Consider the following 16,086-nt stretch of genomic DNA (forward strand, 5'->3'; position numbering starts at 1 on the left):
ATTACATACTTAGTATTTATTAGACTTCACACCTTTAGATAGTACATATAAGGAGGTTCACAAGTCCGGCAGAACTATAAGAAAGAAGCTCTCAGGGCCAGACTCACAAGCCCACAGAAACCCACAAGCCCACTCTCTGGGAGGAAGAGTCAAGATTCATTCCAACTTCCACCTTTGTGCTGGATGGAGACATTTAGAGAGAGCTCTCAGAACCAAGGAGAGAGAAAGGCCTCTAAAAAAGCTAACCGGGCCCAGGAAAAGAAACAAGACTTTGAAGGAGAAAATAAAGAATCTGGACTTTAACTCCTGGCTGCATTTGGGATTATTGAACAGAACTGAAACTAAGGCTGCCTCCAGAAGCCCTCTAAGAAGCCTGTTTCCAGAGAATGATTATAACTTCAGAAAAGAGAACATTATACTTCTTTTCCAAATTTTTTTCAAACAAATTAGGAAGTAGTGGAATTAATTTTCTTTAATTGGGCAGTTGGATGGCATAGTAGATAGAGCACTGGACCTGAAGTCAGGAAGATCTGAGTTCAAATATGATTTCAGACATTTAAGTTGTGGGACCCTGGGCAAGTCACTTCATCCTGTTTGCCTCAGTTTTCATATTGTAAAATGAGCTGGAGAAAGAAATGGTAATCCACTGCAGTCTCTCTGCCAAGAAAACCCAAATGGAGTCACAAAAAGCTGCACACAACTGAACAACACATTCTTTAAATGTTTAGAAATATTCACTTGTAAAAGAACAGTTAGGTAGCACAATGGAAGACCTGAGCTCAAAGTCAGCTTTAGACACTTGATGCTTACTAGCTGTATGATCCTGAGCAAGTCACTTAGTCTTAATAACAAGCAAAAAAAATTACTTGTAAAACCAGCAGGTCCTAGATTTTTTCCTTTGGGAATTCATTTGTTATTCATTTGTTTAATTTTTTTTCCTAAGCATTCCATTTCCTTTTCTGTTCTTCTGGACAGTCTTATGTATCAGGGATACAGTCCAAAAGTGAGGGGCTCCTTCCCTCAGAGTAAGCTAAAAGCAGAACTATATGAGGTCAGAGTTCAAAGACGTACCCCATTTCTGTTTTACAGCTGGAGAAAAGAGGGCTAGGAAACAAAGATAGTACCTGAAGACCTCCACCTTCCATTTTAACTTGTGAACTCCACTCACTAGCTTTCCTAAGATCCCTTTCTTTCCTGGAAGGATTATAAACTCCTCCCAATAGAAAGCAAACTCCTTGAGAACAGGGATTGTTTGGGGATTTTAAACCTCTCCAGACCTCTCCCCCAAGTGATTTGCACTATAAATATTTGCTGAATTGAGGGTTGGGTTTTTTTTTTTTTTTTTTTTTTTTTTTTTTGGACAGTGCTACAACCAACATTTTTAAAGACCATGACAAATAAAAGTATAGAGAGTGGACAGCCCCATTTTATATGTTTCTTCAGGAAACATAACCAGTGCTTCTCCATTGTATATAGAAGCACAGAGTAAGAGGTTTATACTTGTTAAAAATTATAATACAGGAAGAGCTTTTTATTATTCTGTTCGAATGTTTTTAAACAAACGAATGTGGTATTTTATCAGAAACTTTCCTTGTAGGTAATTATGTGTGATGGCCAATGAGCCCAGCCAAAGTAAGCAGGCTTTGATATGCTCAGTCAGTACCATGCTCATGTGGAAGAAGCTGGGGAGCTTCTGGGAGAACCTCGGTGATGAGCAATGAAAGGGCCTGCGGAGATTTTGGAGCAAATGGAGAGATCCCCAGTGTGGTTCTGGTCCACTTACCATGGGTTGAAGAGGAGCCTTCTTGGACTAGCTGTGGCTGCATAGCCAGCTCTGAAGATGATCCAAAAGTGGCTAATTGACCTTTTCTCTTGGTTTAACTTCATCCAGTCTGGCAGCTCTTCGAGGTCAGAGGTCTTAGGCCTTCTTCATTGAAGGCCGATACGTAGTGGATCTAGAACCCTGAAAAGGAGATGCATTTGGTCTCATTTGTGATCCCTCCACTCTGGTGTGGTCCCTTGACTTTTAACCAGCAGTGACTAGCACCCAGTTCCATTTAACCAATGGGTATCAAGGGACTTTTACAAGGGATAAAGACTTCAAAGGCAAAGTAAGAACAGAAGAACAAGCATTTCCTCAGACACCTCAAGAGTCCATTCTCCCTTAGATCATCTCAATCTCTGAGGAGGTTGGATTTAGGCTTAATTGGTTTCTGCAAAGCCTTGAGGTCATCAACTTCACGTTGCAAAGCAAAACAGCTGCTGATTGAATCCTTATTAGCTACAACTGGTTCAGATGGGTGTTGAGGGTTACTCCTCCAAGATGCACTGACTGGTGGCTATATCCAGACCCTACTTCTGGCCTACATTGGAGTCCACTCTTGGAGTCCAGTCACTTCCTCCTAAAACAAAAAAAAGAAAGTGTAAAGCAGGTAAAGACTCAAGGCTTATATATTCAGAGGCCATGTCAGCCTTGGATGGGAAAGCCTGAGTTCTTTCCTCTTATGGCATTGTCTGTCCCTGAATGCCACCAGACTAGAAGAAACTGAAATAACAGATGTGAGAAGGTTAACCTCTGTATTCAGAGGTCTGGCTTTGAGCCTCAGTCAGTCCAAAAGACTCCCTCTTGCTCACCATATGGGCTGTAATGAAAGACTACCCTAAAGTCAGTCTCTGCATGGCATTTACCTCATAGAACATCATCTCCTTCCCACTCCCAGTATCTTCCATGGGAGGAAGGAGATCAGGGGACACGTAACAACAGGGCTCATTGGCCAGGGTCTAATCTGATCTCTCTAATTCTACACTTTTCTTTTCTCTTGTGGATAGGAGTTGGTATATTGGCTGTTTTCCTGACAATTCATCTAGATACCCATGCATTTAAATTCTACTTGGGCATCATAGATAAATTCTCTTTTTTTCCTTCTAATTTAATTTTTCATTTTGAGCTCAAACACTAAAAAGGATTCTTTCCAAACATAGCAGAAGCCAAAAAGAGGCTTCGGTACAAAACCAGAATCTTCATCTTGTCTTGTTTGCTTTGAAAAGAAAGCATATGTAAGACATTCTACATGTTAACTGAGAAACTGTCCTGCTTATCTGTGATTATGCAAAACTGAAATTTTAAAAATGGTTCAATGGTCTCCGTTCTAGGGGCTTTGCCATTTCTAACTCCTATTCCCATCCCCCAATTAATGTAGAAAAAGGAGAAAATGTGTAACCATTAAATAGAATAAAGCAAAGTGAAGACATGCTTTGGCCACATCCAAAAACGGATGCCTCTTTTTGAACCCCTTGCTTCTCTGAAAGGAAGCACATAACATGTTTTATTATAGGTCCTCTGGAGACAGAGCTGGTCATTGCTAGCATCAGAATTGTTAATTGTCTCAGAGCTGTTTTTCTTTACATATTGTTGTTCTTGTATAAATTATCCTTTTGGTTGTAGTCACTTCTTTCTGCATCAATCCATGCTTCTGAAGATTCTCTGGTCATCTCTTTTATCATTTTTTTACAGTATAAGAATATTCCTAACATTTCTATTCTGTAATTTGTTCAGCCATTCCCGAATTCTCAAAAGGGAAATCTAAAATACTCCCTTAGATTACTGTTCTTTTTTTCTCTCACCCCCTTTAATCCTTCCTTCAGGATCAGGAAGGAAGTTTGTTTTTCTTGTCTTACTCTTTCCAATATTATTCCTCCTCAACCACGATTCTCTTTATTCCTTTGTGTTTTCCCATTGTATCTGATATGTGAGTGTGCTCAGATTCTTAAATTATCTCTCCTTGACCCTTTTTCTTTTTTTTTTTTAATTATAGCTTTTTATATACAAAATATATGCATGGGTAATTTTCCAACACTGACCCTTGCAAAAACTTCTGTTCCAACTTTTCCCTTCCTTCCCTCCACCCCCTTCCCTAGAGCAGATAGTCCCATGCATGTTAAATATGTTAAAGTATATGTTAAATATAATATATGGATACATATTTATACAGTTATCTTGCTGCACAAGAAAAATCAGATATAGAAAGCAAGTAAGAAAAAAAAAAAAAAAACCTCAGAGGGAAAACAAAAATGCAAGCAAACAATAACAGAGAGTGAAAATGCTATGTTGTGGTCCCCACTCAGTTCCCAAAGGCCTCTCTCTGGGTGTAGATGGCTCTCTTCATTACTGAACGGTTGGAACTGATTTGAATCATCTCATTGTTGAAGAGAGCCGCGTCCATCAGAACTGATCATCATATAGTATTGTTGTTGAAGTATATAATGATCTCCTGGTCCTGCTCATTTCACTCAGCATCACCTTCTTTTCTTCAGGCCTCTCTGAAATCATCTTGCCAGTCGTTTCTTACAGAACAATAATATTCCATAACATTCCTATACCATAACTTATTCAGCCATTCTCCAATTGATGGGCATCCACTCAGTTTCTAGTTTCTTGCCACTACAAAAAGGGCTGCCATAAGCACATACCGGTTCCTTTCCCTTCTTTGAAATTTCTTTGAGATACAAGCCCAGTAGTAACACTGCTGGGTCAAAGGGTATGCACAGTTTGATAACTTTTTAAGCATAGTTCCAAATTGCTCTCCAGACTGGCTGAATCCATTCACAGTTCCACCAACAATGTATCAGTGTCCCAGTTTTCCCACATCCCCTTCAACATTCGTCCTTGACTCTTTTTCAAGTCAGTTATATATACATATATGTGTGTATGTGTGTGTGTGTATACATATATATATATATGTATACACACACACACACACACATATATATATATATCAGTTAAATTCTTCCTATTTAAAAATACAAAATTTACATACCACTTTATGAAGTCATTAGTATCTGGTTTGTTCTAGTTTTCAAGACTACTTCTCAAATCCCCCTTTTCCCTAAAGGGAAGAAAACCAGGGGAAGATAATGCCTATGAACTTACAGATTTTTATTAAACACGGAAATGAGACATGTGCATTGAAGCAGTCGCAATAATTTTTTATACTGTGACAGCCAGAACTGGGTTTCCCAATACTCTGTCCTGAGGTGCCAGAGAGGGCCCTGAACATTCACATTCTGAACCCCCAAAATTTAACTAAGCAGTGTCTGAGGATGGTATGATCTTTTTCAAATAAAATGGGGGGCAGAAGTGGAGAATTAGGCTGGTTCCAGGAAGTCTGCCCCATTTCCACGGGAAGGGGGAGATCAGGAAAAAGAAAGAGTGAAGAATTCTAAGTGTCAGAATTGTGGGTTTGTTTTTTTTTTTTTTTATCACAAATCAGGCGATGTTCCTGGTGATGACTGATTCTGATAATCTGAGGCTTGAGCAGATAAGAGGATGTCTCCCAAACCCATGAAATTGGATATGTCTGAGAGTGTCATAAACAACAGTTGGTGGAGTCTCCTGAAGGTCCATAAACAATCAAATTGTTCAGAGTCTGTTTTAAGGCTGGCATGAGCTTAATTAGCTTCAGAGTTGCTGATTTTCCACATGACCAGCTGGGTTCACTCCCGGTCATTGCAAATGATTGTTTGTATCTCAAGCATAACTGTACCCAGTTAGTACAGCCAGTCCACAAACAGCCCTTGGTTACTGGATAATTGGGGAACTCAAGCAAGTCAAGGTACTTAATGTATTCATTTACAAATTCACTTGTCCACTTCTTATTTCACATATAAGAAAACTGATTTCCAGGAAAGACAGATGACTGGCTCAAGGTCATGTAGGTAGCTTAATTAAGCTCAAGAAAATCCAAGTTGTTGTGAACCTAGCTTAAAAAAATTGTGTCACTGTTCAAATGCAATAAGCTCTAATGAATGCTAAAAATCCAATTAAAACTATTTTGACAATTGAAGTTTTAAAAATATAACCTAAGAAGGAAAAGGATACAACATATAACTTTTTCCAAAGGCAAGAACCAAAAGCAACATCCTACAGGCAGTGTGAACTCCAGAGCTGAAGACCTTTCTCTGTACCAAGGAAATACTTTTAAAATTCAGAGAGGCAGAGAACAAGTATTTATTAAGCCCTGCTATGTGCCAAGTACTGTGCTAAACATTGAGGATACAAATCACTAGCAAAGACAAAGACAGCCCCTGACATCTCAGGAAACTCATATTGTAATGAAGACAGATAAAAAAACTGAAAAGTGGCTAAAAGCTGAAGTGCACTTTGGCAGCCAGAGGGGCAGAAGCACAGCTTAGAGAGGAATTAAGCCTGGAATCAGACCCCAAATTTAGGATTCACCAGTGATGAAGGGTGATAGCATGGCTGATATATCAAACTGTGTGTGTGCTCAGTCCTCCAGTGACATTTCAGATGAATGAAGTTCATCTCATACCATTCTCTCATCCCTCCTGTATAGGTTCTTCACATTCATCCCCTTATGAGAAATATCAATTATTATTATCAACTTGATCAACATTATCAATACTTATCATATATCAACTACAATAACTCCCCCTCCCTTTCTACACTAGTGTATTCCTTCTTTCCCCCTACCTTTCCTCCTCAAACTATCAAAACATAACTAATCTATTTAATTAATTAACTAATATTCAAGTCCTTCAGGTGCAAGCTCCAGAAAACACCTGTCTTGAAAGCACAAGGTATGACTGAGCCAAGGTTCAGGGAGAGCCTTGTTGTGGCTACAACAGTTATTAAAATTCTACCCAAGTTCCTACTAGACAATGGTCATTGTCAGGAATGATATAAACTTTAACCAGTCCATCCTGTTTCCTTTGTCAGAAATGATGGGAACTTTAATAGAGAACATTCTGTTCTCATTTGTCAACTATATCACACACAAAAGAAGCTGAGATTCCTGGGACTGTCTTGTTAGCATATCTAAGGCATATCCAACAGTTTCATCATGTAGTTGCTCACATAGACATAATGCATTTGTGAATTTGTTCTGGATCAGGACTCTCTCAAACTTCTCCCTGGCTCTCTAGACCCCTCCTTTACTTCCCTTCATTCTCTTCCCTTTGACCTTTCAATAGTCTCCTTCACTCACAGACCATGGCTAAATCATTTTTGGTTTGCCCATATGCCTTTTCACAACAAAAAAAGAACCCTTGTGACTATGATAATGCTTGTTTTGAATTTTTCACATTCTGAACTGCTCTCCCACCATATGATACTTCATCACTACTAAATTATTCCTATTCCTTGGTGACAAAATTCCAAAATTTTTTCTGAAGAAACTTTCACCACAAACCCAATCTCAAAACAACCCTAAAAATGAGGGAAGGCAAACACACACACACACACACACACACACACACACACACACACACACACACACACAAACTACATAAATAATTAGATTAAGGATGAGAAAATCCTATCTGGGGAGTTCTAAAATTGAGGAGAGAGAAAGATAAAATAATCATGGTTGCCAGGATCAATATTATCAGGTTTTCCAGGTGAACTGACATTGTTACTGGTCTCCATCACAGTTCCAGACTATCTGAATTCTCTTTGATCTCCCATCCCTTGTCTCTAGTGAGCCTCCATTTGATCTACAGAATCTGCCATTACAGCCTCATGTGGTTCAGTCAGCATTACATCATTAATATACTGACAGACATGAAATCTCCTCAGAAATGAAGCTCCTTTCAGACCTCTGCTCACTAAAACGTGGCAATATGGAGAGATCTAGGGAAGAATGGTAAACAAGGACTGAACTTCTTAGTTAAACTGATCCTTATAGGTCTGAGGCAAAGAAGCTTTGGGGAGAACAATTCCATACTTATTCATCTGGGGCCTGAACTCTGGGCTCCCTTGCTGGCAAGATTGGGGGCAGTTGTGACAATTTTCAGCATTATTTTAATCAACTCTATAGTATTCAACTGTTAATTACTTAATCCATCTGTCTTCTTCCATTACTAGGAAAGACATTCTCCCTCCCCATTCCACCCCTATTATTAATATTTACTATGCAGGATAGTTCTCCTGATTCCCATTTAGCCCTAATTGACTAATGTAAAGTTCTGTTGTCTCCAGAAACTGCCAATTGCTCTCTGGGAGGAGATCTTAGTAAGAACCTAACAGACTAATAATTGGCAGAGAAGCTATTCTAAATGTCCAGAAGTTCCTGACTCCCCAAAACTCATAGCATGAGTTTTTTGTTATGTTCATAATTCATCTTCTCCCCATCACCACAACTGAGACTCAAACAAGAGATGTTCCCCTTTTCCACCTCGAAGCAATCTTCCCCTCAGTGATTTGCCCTGCCCTAACCTCAATAGAAATGAGGTTTTGCCTGACAATTTGGGGTCCAATGGGTGTCAAAATCTAGCATCCCTTCCCCCATCTTTTTTTTTCATACTGCAGTAACTCAGGCAAACTGCCCAAACTAGAGGAACCTTGGCTTTCCTCACAGAGGAAATCATTCTAATCGTTTCCCAAGTATCAGCTTGGAGCAGGGGACGGCACAGGTTGGATAAAAAGTATTTAGAGATGGGCAAGATATTGGTGCAGCAGGAGAATTCTTATTACCCTGCTCCCTAAGGTCCAAAATCGTTTTACCAATATATTTGTAGGTTATTTATCCTGTTTATCTGCTACCACCAAAGTTCATAATGGATGAGGGTATCATTATCCTCTATTCACCTAATACATCATTAGGCATCATGTCCCTGGGTTCCTGTATATGTGTACACTGCTTTTTAACTGAACTGCTACTGAGCTACTCCAATTATCTACTTAAATTTCATCAACTGGCTGCCAAGATGTGTATGGTGCTCTGATAGAAAAGAGCCATAGGGGGCAGCTAGGTGGCACAGTGGATAGAGCACCAGCCTTGAATTCAGGAGTTCCCGAGTTCAAATCTGATCTCAGACACTTAACACTTCCTGGCTGTGTGACCCTGGGCAAGTCACTTAACCCCAGTCTCAGGGAAAAAAAAGAAAAGAGCCACAGCTAGCTCCAGAGACCATTTGAGTTCCTCAACTCAAAAGGCACAATTTACCTGGACCTGAAGTGGATTGATCACAAGAAGTTGTAGGGAGAAAGGAATCTCTTTAAAAACTTTGAAACTGCCCCCCAACCTCCATCACATAATTGGGCACTGAGAGAATTAATCATCATGAGGCTAATAACAATCCCCCCACTTTATCCACCTGAGAAGGGATAAAGGCCGATCTTCACTGAGACCTCCAGTTGATTTAAATGATTTTGCAAATCATTTGTAAGCTCTTTTTGGAAATGGGATAGATTTTTGCTCTTGACAAATGCTAATTTGACAAGCTGACAAGTACCAAATCCAATTAGTTGTTGTTCAGTCATTTCCATTGCATCTGACTCCATTTGGCAATTTTCTTGGCAGAGATACTGGAATGGTTTGCCATTTCCTTCTCCAGTTCATTTTACAGAGAAGAAAACTGAGGCAAAAAGGGTAAAGTGCTTTGCTCAGAGTCACACAAATAGCAGATGTCAGATTTCCACTCAGGAAGAGGAGTCTTCCTGACTCCAGGCCTGGCACACTATCTACTACACCACTTAGCTACTCTACCTCCCATTTAGATCCTACCCTGATTAATATATCATTAACTTGTTTCAATTTCTCTTGAAAATTTACAGCTTTTTTTTTCCACATCAAAGGCTGGCTCACCTCTCCCTCCCTCCTAAGAGAAGGCACTCCCTATAGAAAGTATCCCCCTGGGCATAAGGGGATACACACTAGGGCAGGAGGGATGTGAGCCTCAAATGAGATAATGCATGTAAGCCTTTTGCCAAAACTCAAATTATAAAGACCAGGATTGTTTAGTTGATGTTCTTATTATATTAGCCTTTGTATCCCAGCCTCCAGTGCGATTATAACTACATTCCCTGAATTTTCTACTTTCCTCCTGCTGAGCTCAAGCCATGTTTCCAGAATGCAGGGTATTGTGGGAAAGTTTCACATCTAGCTTGGGGATTATGACTGCACATCCTTTTAATCTTCATCGTTAACACTTAAATCTGGACAATCAATAAGACAATCAATCCCTGATTTGGAGGGCTTGCCAATTTGAGGTGTAAATGCTCACAGTGAAAACTTAACCATCAGCTTCTGGTTCGAGGTGGCTCAGGCACCCAGCTCCAGCACCAGGACGTTAGGGCTCAAACACACCTGGTTTGTTGCCTTTAATTCCAAAAAGGCTGATGTGGAGCAGACAGCATCCTTCTTCTTGCCATCTGAGTCTCTGTCTAAACGGGGAGGGACTCAACTAGAAATCAACAAACCCAGCTGGCTTCAATGCCCTAGCTTTAAAAATGAAGAGATCATTTTCAACAGTGAGATGGTTCCAGCCAGTTTCAATGCTCTTGTGATGGGGAGAGCCATCTGCACCCAGAGAGAAGCCTGTGTGGGGATCACAACATAGCACTTTCCCTTTTTTGTTGTTGCTTGCATTTTATTTTTCTAATTTTTTTCCTTTTTGATCAGATTTTTCTCGTGCCGCATAATTGTGGAAATATGTATAGAAAAATTGCACGTTCAACAGATATTGGATTGCTTGCTGTCTAGGGAAGGGAGTGGAGGGGAAAAGAGGGAGAAAAAAATTGGAACTCAAATTTTTGCAAGCATGAATGTTGCAGTCTATCAATGCATGTTTTGGAGCAAAAAAAAAAAAAAAAACCCTTTATTTTTAAAAAATGAAGAGCCCACTTGCACCTGCTTCTAATTGCTTGATTGTCAAAGACCAAGTAGGTAGGGTTTCTATAACCAGCACTATATGCATTAATACCCACCTCATTTGATGTTTAACAGCCCTGGGAGGTAGGTGCTATTATATCCATCGTACCAATTGGGAAACTGAGGCAGAGACTGTGACCTACCTAATTATACCACTAAGGAAGGAATTGAATTCAGGTTGGTTCCAGCTACAGTACTATTCACTGCAGTATCTTGCCGCCTTCTGGCTTTGGCAACAGTTTTTCCCTGATGACAGAAAGCAAATAGTACTTCTGGTGTCAATTTCTCCTGTATTAAAATTTTCATTGTATCAGTGGGAACCTTTTTATTCCAAAATATTCTTTTAATCTTCCAAAGGAAGATTAAATTCTCTCCAAAGGGGAGAGAAAACCACTGGGAAAAAAAAATCTGGTTCTAAGTAGTCCATTATTTGGGGTGCCCTTTTCTCTCTTCCCCGTTTAAGAGGTTGAGAGGGAAAGCCACTGGAGAAAAGGAATCTGGTTCTAAGTAGCCCATTATTTGGGGTGCCCTTTCTTTTCTTCCTTCCCCCATTTAAGAGGTTGGGAGAGCCACTGGAGAAAAAGAATCTGGTTCTAAGTAGCCCATTATTTGGGGTGCCCTTTCTTTTCTCTCTTCCCCATTTAAGAGGTTGAGAGGGAGAGCCACTGGAGAAAAGGAATCTGGTTCTAAGTAGCCCATTATTTGGGGTGCCCTTTCTTTTCTTCCTTCCCCCATTTAAGAGGTTGGGAGAGCCACTGGAGAAAAGGAATCTGGTTCTAAGTAGCCCATTATTTGGGGTGCCCTTTCTTTTCTCTCTTCCCCGTTTAAGAGGTTGAGAAGGAGAGCCACTGGAGAAAAGGAATCTGGTTCTAAGTAGCCCATTATTTGGGGTGCCCTTTCTTTTCTTCCTTCCCCCATTTAAGAGGTTGGGAGAGCCACTGGAGAAAAGGAATCTGGTTCTAAGTAGCCCATTATTTGGGGTGCCCTTTCTTTTCTCCCTTCCCCCATTTAAGAGGTTGGGAGAGCCACTGGAGAAAAGGAATCTGGTTCTAAGTAGCCCATTATTTGGGGTGCGCTTTCTTTTCTCCCTTCCCTCCATTTAGGAACCAAAGGCCACCATAAAACCCCAAAGGAACAAAGAGCACAGCACCCGGCCCAGCTGTTGTAGGCTAAGTCTCAATTTGGTTTAGGAAGGCTCGGTTCTGCTGACTAAAATAAGCACTCACGAACCACAAAAATTCAATTGCAACTACTTTAATAATTCCCAAGAATAAAAAGGAAAACACCAGAAGCACAAGCCTATCCCCTCCGGGTCAGGAGCCCAAGGAAGCATCCCAAAGGGTAGCTCGATGTTGGTCTGTTCTTGCAGGTATGTCATGTGTAACTTATTCACACCCAGAAACACTACACATAGAAGAATCGGAGCACATGGACACTGCCGTTTAATAAGCTACAGCCACAGGGGAAGGTGACATGGAGAACTATCAGAACAGAGCTCCACTTGGCTGCCTGCTCCCGGGCAGGCCCTCCTCCGTCCAAGCACACCTGGCACTGTGCTGGCGATGTGGGCTCGGGAACCGCAGAAGATTTCCCTGCTCAGAACCATGGCTGCTTTGGGGGTAGGGAGTCATGGTCCTGGCAGGGTTTTGCCAAATTCTGGCCTCTGGGAATCCCTGTGGCCTCTCCAGTCTTGGGCTCTGCACTGAGGGATTTGGGGTCACCTAAAACTACATTCACCTAAGATCACAGAATGCAAACACACACACTCATGCATGTGCACACAGACAGGGACAGCCATTCAAATGGCTGCATGGGGGCCAGGTGGGAGGAGGGGCCAAGCCCTGCCACCCACCCAACACTGGGGACCAGCTGGAACCAGCCTCTGTGATTCCCAGCTGGGGAGGTAGAAAGCCCTTGCTTTTTGACACCTACTGTGCTCTTGTGGCTCAGTAGGGGGGAATCTTTCTTCAATCAACAGGCATTCACTAAGTGCTTACTATGTGCCAGGTACTGTGCCTGGTGCTGGGGATACCCAAAAAAGGGGGGGGGGAAGGAATACACCAGCTCTTACAAATACAGCTAACAGGGTCAGGGGGAGGGGTCTATCCAAGGGAGGGCTCCCGTTGGGCCAAAAATGGTCCCTGAAGTTCCCACATGGCTGAATGGATCCCCCCCCAACACGACCAATGCTTCCAAAGGGCAGAGTCACTCAATCCGGGAGCCAAAGGTCACCAAGGCATCCAGTCACAATCATTTGCCGAACCAGAATTCCAGTTTGGGAAGTGGCAATCCAGCCTCTCATGGACTTTCTCGAAACCTCCGAGGGGGGATTGGAGGGCAGCAGCTCCCGCCCAGGGAAAGAAAAGGGCAGGCAGCTAAATTGGGAGAGGGTGGGCTTTGCAGAGTCCTGTGCCCCCCACCCCAAGTTTTCTATATTCTTAATGCAGGGCCACAGACCCACAAAGTGACTTAATTTAGATGGAAACAAAGTGATGCTCTTCTTTCACTAGCCTCTCACTGAACTTGGGCAATTTCAATCCCGAAATTTAAAAAAAAAAAATCATTCTTTGGCGAGCTGTACAGCTGTGGGCACTGCCAGGGCATCTTAAGCGCTGCCATCCTCCGGGACGACCTGGGAGATGGCTGGGGCCGTGGTTGTGGTGAGAAAAATGAGCTGATGGATTCTAGTCTCAGCCGTCAATCCCTGGCCACCTCTATCACTTTGGGCCTTATCGGCTTGGGGACTCAGTTTTCCATCTCTGAAATGTGGCTAGGAAAGGAGAGCCGGCAAGGCCTCCTCCAGCTCCCGATCTCTCCCGGTTTTCCTCAACATCACTGTGGGGGAGGGAAGGGCACCCAAACGATGCCGGCTCTCGGAGGGAGGGGTCCGATTCATTTTTGGGGTGTCCCCAGCACCGGGCACAGAACAGAAGCACTTGGTGGATGCCTGTTGGATTGAATTAAATGGAAAGGGGGGAGGAGATAAACTCTAAATACTAAGAAGGATAGAGACAGAAGCCTCCTGGCAGCCCCAGAGAGGCAGGAGGGAGGGGACAGAAATCTAGCGAGATCTACGCCATCGTCGGCAGGGTCGCTCCCAGGACCCGGAGAGAGGCCCCCTCGTCCTCTCGGAGAGGCCATGGCCTCCAAGAACCCTGAGCAGCAGAAAGGTGAAGAGAAGAAAAGGAAGAGGGTCAGGCCGAGGGAGGCGGCGGGACCGGCAGGCTCGGCCGGTAGAGAAATCCTGGAGCGTTCAGGGCCAGGGCGAGGCGTCCGAAGGACCCCAGGGGGCTCCTGCTCCCCGACCGCGGAGGCTGGAGGCGCTGCAGAAGCCACGAGATCTTCGGCCAGCCCGGGGCAGGCCCGCCTCGGCGGACGCGGGTCACAAGCCCCTGACCGGACCGAGGTAGCTGCTCGGCCAGCGAGAGGCCCTGATGATGGACTTGCGGGGGGGGGGGGGAAGAGGGGCAGTGCTGCTGGGGGGTGTATGTGCAGCGGGGGTGACGCTGCAGAGGAAAGGGGGCCCACAGCAGGGACAGAGCTGGGGGGGTACAGTAGAGGTGGCTCGGAAGGAAGGAGGACTACTGCGGGGTCACCGCGGCAGAGGAGGGGGGCAGAAGGGGGTAGAGGAGGGGGGTCTCCGGTTCCGGCCTAAGTACTGGCAGACAATGGGGGGCGGGGTCCGCAGCCCCTCTCTCACTCCCAGCACCCCGGGCCTCCAACACCCCATCCCAGACCGCCTGCAGGCCCCGAGGCCCAACGTGACCCCAGCCAGGCTCCTCAGCCTTCGATAAACTCAGCCCCGAGTCCGGGACGGTGGCGCTGCCTCCGGGACAGGGGCGGGGGGCACGGCGGCAGCCCAGGGCATGACTGCCCCCCAGACCCCCGGGAGGTGGGGGAGGGGCCGCCGCCCTCCGGAGCCCGGACACTGGGATGCTCAGCCCCGGCAGGAGGGCGGCAGCACGGTCCGGTCCTGTCCGGTCTGGGGCAGCAGCTGGACCCTGGCATGGACCTCTAGCTGGGCAGGTCTGGACACCGGGCGGGGTCCGGCTGGGCGGGGAGGGCCGGCCGCCGCCCCGGCAGCGCCCCGGGCCGGAGCCCGAGGCTGGAGAGACGGCCGGCCCAGACAGCGATGGCGATTGTTCCGGCTCTAGGCCGAGGCTGCGGAGAAAAAGACTGCGGTGGTACCGGGAGGGGCCTCTTAAAGGGACAGTCCTGTTCTGCCGCCGTAATCTACTTTCTCGGGGCCGCTCGGCTCTGACCCTCGGCAGCCGCCGTTCTACAGGGGCGGACAACGGTCTCCATGGAGATGGGAAGAGTTCTTCTGAACCTAGGTCTTTGTCCAATCCTGGGACAACAAGCTTCCCGAAGCCTCAGGCAGAGGGCCAGATCAATGACACGCCCCGCCTCCACCGGCTCCGCCTCCGTTGCCTAGGTTACTTGTTCCGCCAAGGTACCCGAGTGAGGTTGTACGCAGTTGCGGGTAATCCCCCGGAGGACCCTCCTCCGCATTCTGAATGACAGCGTGTGGATCCAATGGACTCTAGACAGCCCCCCCCCCTTGGGTTGAAATATCAACATGAAATTTAAGGGTAAAAACCGGAAAAATCCCTTCATCTGGGTTCAACAAGCATTTATTAAGCATCCTCCACGTGACCCTCACTGTTGTCTGAAAAGACCCGCAGAGTGAGCAGAACGACCCGGCCCTGGCTGAGCTAAGGGGAAGGCGGGACGCTCGCGGGCGGCCTGGCTCTGGGAAGGAGGAGGCACGGGCCGTTTTCCTGGGCCTCGGAGAGCCCTCCCCTTCCCTCCTCCCCCCCCCCCCCCGGCAGCGCTGGGTTCGGCCCGAAGCCACAGTATAGAAAGGGTGTGGATGAGCCGGGTAGTGAGAGAAACCTGGACTGTGGAGGGCCTGCAGGCGGCGCATCTCCCGAAGGAACTGGGCGTGTCCGAAGGAGAGGACGTAGCTGGGGTCACGTGCTTGAACAGCTGGACCCGGGATCCCGAGTCTGCTCCGGGCCACGACTGCCTGGCGCAGACAAGTTCAAGCCGATGGCAGGAGGGCCTTCCTGGGCACTGGGGGCTCTCCCAGTGGAATGGCAGCACAACACAACATTTGGAGCCCCCCCCCCCGAAATCTTCAAGAAAAGGCTGACACTTGTCAGTTGTGATGTGGGGGGATTCCTTTTCCAGTATAAATAAACCCCCGGGTCTGAAGTCAGGAAACCCTGAAAATCCAGCCTCAGACACTTACTAGCTGTGTGTTCGTGGGCAAGTCATTTAGCCCCCATTTGCCTCAGTTGTAAGGGTAAAATGGAGGTATTCTACCTCCCAGGATAATTGTGAAGATCAGATGAGCCAATATCCTGTAGTAGGTGCAATACACTAATTTCTCTTTTCTCTTAAGTTTCCTTCC

At 45.1% G+C, this 16,086-nt stretch overlaps 1 long non-coding RNA gene across 1 annotated transcript; it reads right to left on the minus strand.

The window, feature by feature from the left end:
- Nucleotides 1-11,911: 11,911 nt before the first annotated feature.
- LOC141559042 (uncharacterized) lies at nt 11,912-14,816 on the minus strand. The gene is made up of 2 exons (XR_012487205.1): nt 13,607-14,816; nt 11,912-12,686 (listed from the first exon to the last, which is right to left on the minus strand). It is a non-coding gene; the product is annotated as an uncharacterized LOC141559042 (long non-coding RNA).
- Nucleotides 14,817-16,086: the final 1,270 nt, after the last annotated feature.

Source organism: Sminthopsis crassicaudata, chromosome 2, assembly GCF_048593235.1.
Source record: "Sminthopsis crassicaudata isolate SCR6 chromosome 2, ASM4859323v1, whole genome shotgun sequence".
NCBI lineage: Eukaryota > Metazoa > Chordata > Mammalia > Dasyuromorphia > Dasyuridae > Sminthopsis > Sminthopsis crassicaudata.